The sequence below is a fragment of the Panthera uncia genome (assembly GCF_023721935.1).
Source record: "Panthera uncia isolate 11264 chromosome A1 unlocalized genomic scaffold, Puncia_PCG_1.0 HiC_scaffold_16, whole genome shotgun sequence".
Lineage (NCBI taxonomy): Eukaryota > Metazoa > Chordata > Mammalia > Carnivora > Felidae > Panthera > Panthera uncia.
The window spans coordinates 72,798,216-72,806,411 of record NW_026057576.1 but is presented as its reverse complement, the minus strand read 5'-3'; positions in this window follow the sequence as shown (position 1 = coordinate 72,806,411).

Below are 8,196 nucleotides of genomic sequence, written 5' to 3'. Positions count from 1 at the left end.
TAACTTGAAATTACTTCTTTTCATTGCTGATATATAGGAAAACAATTGACTTTTATATATTGATGTTGCATCTGATGACCTTACTATCATCAGTTATCATGTGCTGATCTTTTCATTTGCTTTTTTTTTCCTTGTATTTTCTATATGGAAAACCATGGCATGTACAGAATGAGACATTTTAATTTCTTCATTTTCAATTTGAAAAACATTTATTTTCTTTTGTTTCATTGCATTAGCTATAATGCAGTTTGCCGCTGAGAAGACAGTAAGGTGTAGGAGGTAGGAGAAATAGTCTGTCATCTTATGATTAAAGGTCACTGTTGTAGTGCTCCTGTGAGCCTTGTCTGTGAACTTCAGAACCATGTTACCTTTTTCCTGCAACTTGGTTGAGGCAGGAACACTAGCTTGTTCTGTAGTTGGGTAGTTCTCTACCTCAGGTAGGATAATCCCTTGGACTTATTTCTAAATTATCTCTTGTCCCTCACCTTCTCCTCCTCTTTCTCTCCTCGTACCCACAACCCTGGATAGGACACTAAGATTTTGTTTGTTTGTTTGTTTGTTTTTCTTTTCCCCTGGGCTCTTCTCCATGAGAAACCTGTAAGATTCCTGGAGATAAATCGCAGGAGAATGTGGACCCTTCTCTAAATCATCAACCTTCAGAATTTTCTCACTCTCATGCCAATCCATACCCTAATTTCAGCAATTCATCCAGGTTTTCATGCAAACATTCTTCGATATTTATGGCTTCAGTGACTTCTGGTGCAGGTGAGCTGATCAAGGGTGTAATTCCTGTATTTGTCTGGTGACCATCCTTCATTTCAGAATCTCAGTTTAAGGGGCAGTGCATGAATTTGACAATCTGTAATTTCCAGGTATGTGGATTAAATGTTTCAGTTCTCGAAAATTTTCATCAAAACTCAAGACTAATCATTTTATGCTCTGAATAGGATGCATTTTTTGCAAATTTCTGTTCTTTCGTTTGTAACGAAATTTTCATGACAGAGATCAGAGGAAAGATGCTGTAGAAATGAAGCTTCATAGAAAACTGAAAAGTAAAGAGTAAAATAAGCTGTAGTATTACATTTTCGTACAAAGCTGAAGTAAAGAGAAAATAGTCACAGTCAACTATCTTTGGCAGGAAATTTTACCCGTTAAAGGATGGTGAGATTTAAAAAATACCACCATGGAAGGGGATTATCCTATCTGGGAAGGGAATTACCCAACTACAGAACACTCTAGTATTCCTGCCTCAACCATGGTGTCAGGAAGAAGACAGACAATAATGAAATTCACATTAATAGAATTCCTCTCTCCTGTGTCCTCATTTGTCTAACAGACCCCAGAAATGGGAGCAGTGTTTTCCTTTTCCAGGTTAGCAGCTAAGGATTACAGATGCTTGATAGGTTTTCCTTGGGCCAGAGAGATTTTTGTGTCCGAACCAGGAGCCAAATCAGGATGTGGACCCAGATCTCTCCTCAGAGCCCAATGCTTGGGTCCTTTGTCTTTCTGAAAGAGTTGGATACTTCCCTTTGATTTGTTTGACAGAAAAAAAAAGTTCTCTAACTGCATATATAGCCTTGGGTGATTGACTTGACACCTTCTGATTTAAATTGGGTATAAAATAAGAAGGTTGAAAGATTCAAGCTCATTTGAATTTTCTGTGTTCAGACACAAGTGACCTTTATGAAAGTGGTTTTTATTAAAGGTGTGTTGCTCTTCTTTATACTTGTTTTCTTAGAAAAGGGACAAAACAAGTGATACGCTTTAATGAGTAGATGCTCATTACATGCTTCTTCAGAGAAGCAACTGGATTTATCCCGATCAATATATTTTTATAGTAGTGCCTTTTCAATATGAATGCCTCTATAAACCACTTGGAAATCTTGTTGAAACACATTCTCTGACTTTGTTTATCTGGTAAGGTGCCTGTGATTCTTCCTTTCTAACTAGCTCCAAGGTGATGCTGACGCTCTCTGTCTAGGGACCACGCTGATAGAGCAAGGGTCTAGACTTCTGGAAAGACTTGATGGTGCTCTCAGAGGCACCTGGTGCTTTACGTATCCTTACTTATTGGGCATATTTTCAGAAATTAATTTCTAAGTAGAGAATTGGTTTTGACACTGGCTGCACATTTTTAGCTAACCACAGGCATTCAAGAAATACAAGATGCTTTGCAGTTGTGGTATCAATCCTATCATAGTCATGTGGCTAAGGAATTGCGGCAGTAATATATCCAGTTTGTTTCCAGAAGCTGCGAATACTCTCTTTTCTGTTGCATGGTGTCTTGAGGGCAGCTAACTTTTATTAAACATCTACTTTTGGTAAGGAATTACATAGCATACTATGTGTACACAGAAGTGTAAGAAGGTCTCCGTAATTTTGTATGCTTACAAAACATGCATTCTTCTTGCCTTTTTAACTTTGGATTAATTTTTTAAGCTATAAAATATTTCGAACGTATTGAAAAGCAGAGACCTTAGTGGCAAGCACATGTTAATTAATATTTTGTCATTGTTACTTTTGGTCTCCCTCTTTCTTTTGAATGCAGCTGTTAATATTCATTATAACAAGACCCTTCTGGGGTGTCTGGGTGGCTCAGTCCGTTGAGGATCCAAATCTTGATTTTGGCTCAAGTCATGATCCCAGGATCTGATGATCTGCACTGGGCATGGAGCCTGATTGAGATTGTCTCTCTGTGCTCCTCTGCCCCTCTCCCCGACTCGCCCTCTTTCTCTTTCTCTAAAAACAAAAGCAAACACACAAAGAAAACAAGACCATTCTTCTTCTCTCTTGCCTCAGTGAGATAGCTCTTCTTTTCTATCACATTCCTGGATTATTTTATATTTTTTGAGATATCTATATGTATCTCTCTCTCTCTCTTTCTCTCTCTCTCTCTCTATATATATATATGTATATATATGTATATATGTGTGTAGATAGATAGATAGATAGATATCTCAATATAGATCTTTCTATGGATAAGAGATAGGGTGATGGAGAAATAGAGAAATAATAGATAGCATTCTTTCTACTTTTTAAAAATTTTACACAAATCATGATTATATGGATTTTTTTTTTATCTTGCTCATGTGAAAGACTATGAAATGTACAGTTAGGCAATGTTTTTATACAACTGATTATCATTCCACTGTTCAAGCACAGTTAATTATTCCCATAATATTAGAGAAGTTGTTGCTATATTCCTACTGCAAAACAATGATACAACAAGCATGGTAGGGAAAACCCCCTTGTGCACATGGGGGGTGTCAGGGGGTAAGAGTTCCTAAGTGTTGCCAATACTCTGAGTTATCAGACTAGTGCAGATTTGATCAACTTGATAGTTATGAGATATTTTAGCACACATTTCCTCTGTTTACTTGTGTAAATAATAAACTTGCATATCCTTTTTTTATGAAGCTTTTAAATCTAAGAATTTCTTGTTCATATCTTTCGACCATTTTTATGAATTTCTTTTACTTCTGCACAGTGGTTAACTGTTTATATATTCAGGGTACTAATCCTTTTCAGTTAAATGTCTTGAGAATATCATCTCACATTTGTGGATGATCTTTTGATTTAGTGCACTTGTTTATTTTCATGCAGAAAATTATCTAGCATTTTCTTTCTTTCCCCCAACCTCATTGGCGATCCTATCTAAAATATTTTTTAAAGTCTCAAAAAGAGTTAGATCTTGCTATTTGTAATGACATGGATGGAGCTAGAATGTTTTATGCTAAACAAAATCAGTCAATCAGAGAAAGACAAATACCATATGATTTCACTCATGTGGAATTTAAGAAACAAAACAGATGAACATATGGAAAGTGCGGGGGGAAGAGGAGAGAGAGAAATAGAGCACAAGACACTCTTAAGGATACAGCATCAACTGAGGGTTGATGGAAGGAGGTGGGTGGGAGATGGGCTAGATGGGTGATGGGTACTAAGGAGGGCACTTGTGATGAGCTCCGGGTGTTGTACGTAGTGATGAATCGCTGAATTCTGCTCCTGAAACCAATATTGCACTGTAGGTTAACTAAAATTTAAATAAAAAAGAAACATAAATAAAAATTCTTTCTAGAATTATATTTTTTTTAACTTTTGCGTTTCTATCTTTAAAACTAGTAGATTACATTTTGTTTAGACTATTCAGTTGGATGTATTTTTTTTTAATATGGATAAACATTACGTCCAACACCATTTATTGTTCTTTAAATCTGTTTTGGCCATCCTTGGACTTTCTTCCTCCATAAGAAGATAAGATCCATTTTCTCAAGCTTACCAGACAGGGACTTGAAGTTGTCCTTAAAATTGCATGGAATAATTAACCTGCTTTGAGAAGAGAAATGTTTTGAATAATATATTTCTATCCCCAAGAACTATGTCTAACATGTAAGTCCTCTGACAAATTCTTGTAAGTGTACCTATTGAAAACCAACATATATTTTAAGAATTTCCCCCCTCAGAAATGGAACGGAGTTTGATGGTATTCTCATCTGAGTTGTATATTTGCATGTTTCTTAGTTTTAGGAACACTGTTGTTTGTTGAATCTCATATTCTCATTTGGATAGTGGTTTTGTAACAGTTTATTTTTTTCTTTGCATATATTTATTCATTTACTGACTTATATTTTGTTCCACTCTCTTTCAAATGTAGTGTTGTGCATAAGTAGTAATAGTGTTGATCTTTCTCTGTTCCATGATTGCCAGAACTGTTTCTTAAATTTCACTATTAGATATTATTTTGGATAGATTTTTTATAGTTCCCTTTTAACAAATAAAGGAAGCTATCTTCTATCCTTATTTTCCAGGTCCGTTGTTTTAGTTTCATTTACTGGCAGCTGATTTAATCACGTTAGTATCTATAGAAATGATCACCTTACCTTTCCCCTCTTATATGTTAATATGATATGAAGAATTTCATGTATATTTTATCTGATGTGAATGATACCATTTTGGCTATTCTTAGGTGAGTCTGGCTCATTGATGACATATCATTCACTTTCACAATTTTGGTAAGAGTGCTGGGATGCTGATATTTAACATTTTTTATGGATTTTCTTAATTGTGATTTGCCTATAATGTGCCTTTCTCAATCTAGCCTTGCCTGGTTTTGCTATCAAAGCCATAGTAGCTTCATCAGTTGCATTTGGAAACTCTCATTTTTCAGTCCTTTGGAACAGTTTGTATAACTCAGGGATTACATGTTCTTTTAAGGTTTTATAGATCTTGGTTATAAAACTGTCTGGGCCTGGTGTTATTTTGCACGTGGGAGGTGGGTGGGGAGGAGGGTAAATGTTAATCTACAGCCTTTATAGCTTTAATTTCACAAATGGCTCGTTAAGTCTTATATTTCATTTTGAGTGAGTTTTAATAATATTTCCTTTTTGAAAATGTCTATTTTATGTGTGTTAGAAAGTTATCTATATAACCATTTTGTTTCTTAAGCAATCGAATCCATTATTCCACATTACTTTGATTCGTGATTTGTGTGTGTGTGTGTGTGTGTTTTCTTTATATCTTCTGGGTTCATCATACCAGAGTTTCAGCCATGGGATTTGTCTTTCTAAAAACTCAGATATAAAGAAACATTTTCTGTGGATTCTCTTTTCTATTTCATTAATTGCTAGACATTGTATTGATGAGCCACTTACTTCAATATTTCTTGAGCTCACTCTTTTATTCTTTTTCTAACTCTTTGAATTAAATATTCATCACAGAATTCTCAGCCTTCTATGTTTTTTTTTGGTGTGTATTTATTTTTGAGAGAGAGAAAGAGACAGATCACGAACAGAAGAGGGGGGTCAGAGAGAGAGGGAGACACAGAATCCAAAGCAGGCTCCAGGCTCTGAGCTGTCAGGAGGGTGCCTGCTGCAGCTCGAATTCACAAGCCATGAGATCATAATCTGAGCTGAAGTCAGTTGCTTAACTGACTGAGCCACCCAGGTGCTCCTAACCCAGGAATTATTTAAATGTGTATGTGTTTTATTTTCCAAAGTATGAAGCTTTGGGGATGTTTTAAAATATGAATCCCCAATTTAATGTATGTACATGGTATAGCTATCTTTGTATTTGTTGCGACTTTTTCTCTGTCCTATGTTGGTAATTGGAAATATTCTTTGTACACTTCAAAATTACAGATATTTCAAAATCATAGCTATTGTCTGATTTGAGATGCTTCTCCCTCTCTGTCTCTACCTCTTGCATCAATCTTGTTATTTGCGATTTTACTCTATTTATTTTCAGATCTATCACTTATGTCATGATTTCTTGAGAAAGAATTGTCATAAATAAGGGATGCTAAAATTTCTAATTATTTTGTACATTGGTTGATTTTTTTAGTAATTTTATCAAATTTATATTATATATTGTTTTCTTTTTACATTCGCATAGGTGTAGGATATTAAATCTCAGGTTTATTGGTTATTCATATTCTTTTTATCATTCTGCAATAATGTGTGTTGTCCCTAATTATGTTTATTAAAGTCTACTTTGTAGGCAATTAATATTGTTATTCCAGCTTTCTTTCATTTTTATTTGAGTTTTTCTATAATTTACTCTCTATCTACACCAGCATGTTTCACCTATTTTCTGTAACTCATACATAATTAAATATATTTTTAAATTTAATGTGAGATTCGACAGTCATGTGGCCTATAGCCCAATGGTTAAAAGCAAGGACACTCCAGTGCCTTCCAAGAATTTCTTTCGTCTTTAGTGCCCCAATGCTTTCATGATGTACTTAGGCATATTTTATTTAAAATTTTTTTTTCCTTTTATTTATTTTTTGAGAGACATAGAGAGACAGAGCACAAGTTGGGGAGGGGCAGAGAGAGAAGGAGACACAGAATCTGAAGCAGGCTCCAGGCTCTGGGCTGTCAGCACAGAACCCGATGCGGGGCTCAAACCCATAAACTGTGAGATCATGACCTGAGCCGAAGTCAGACGCTTAACTGACTGGGCCACCCAGGCGCCCCAGGCATATTTTATTTTATTTCTGGTTGAAATTGATTGCATTTTTCCAATATCAAGATTTCTGTCTTTTCGTCAGTTCTTTCATTCTTTTGATATTGCCTTTCTCCGTTGATTTTGTTCTATCCTCTTGGAATTTAAAGTTTTCATATACGTCACTGTCTCATTAAATACTATATCCGTCTCTTAAATAGAATTTCCAATTGTCTGCCTCTTTACTGGTTTTTAGCGTGCGGCGTGATGTCCTCAAGTATATCATTTAATTTGCAAATTTTCTCTTTAACATATCTAATCTACTGTTTCAGCCATGCATTAAAATTTAATTTGAATGATCATATATTGTTTCCAAAACCTAAACTTGATCCTTTTCCAAGTACGCTTTACGGTCTCTCCTTTCGCATCTTTTAATACTTTCTTTTCGTTTCACACCTTTTTGAGCGTACTGATTTTGTTACTCTTTTATTTTTTTCAGTTACCTCAAGTTTTGTGTGATAATCCTCCATGTTTTTGTATCTGCTCCTTTCCACCTGGTGGAAAATTTCTTCCTGTTAGTTAGGATTTCTTCCTTCCCTCCCTTATTTACTTATTTCTACTATGAGAAATTAGGTGTTTGAGGTATTTCTCCAAGTTGGTCTTGAGTGCGTACCCACTGCTCGTGCCAGGACGTCATTGTCTGAGGACCAATTTTTAACGTTCAAAGTTGGGCTTGGGCATTTACTCAGCTTGCCTGTAATGAAAAATCAAATAAATATAATGCAAGGTGCAAGCATGAGGTTTTAGTTTCTCTAGGAAAATACACTTATCCTCAACCCCCAAATCAAGATAGAAATAGTCTTCCAGCCATACCATCTCCCCATCTCAGCTTTTGGGCATCTTCTCAGCTTCTCACTGAGATTATTACACTGCAAAAATCAAGGCTTTGCTTCCTGAGTTTCAGTCCCTTCCAATATATGGGGCAGAGAGACCCATCTCCTTTCTCAAGGCTCTCCTTGCCTTTTTAGGGTCCAGATGACCCAGGGTAACACATCCTGTTTCCTGGTCACCTGCTTCCTCCTACCTTAGAGCCCTTGTGGCTATTGCTGACTATTTTGGAGCTACCTCGTAATATTTTAAAAGCTATCTTTAATCCAGAGTCTTAAGTAATTTGTAGAAAGACTTTCCTGCAATCCTAGTTCTTTATTTTATTGGAATCAGAAGTCTCCCTGTCTTCTGTTTTTCCCTACCAAA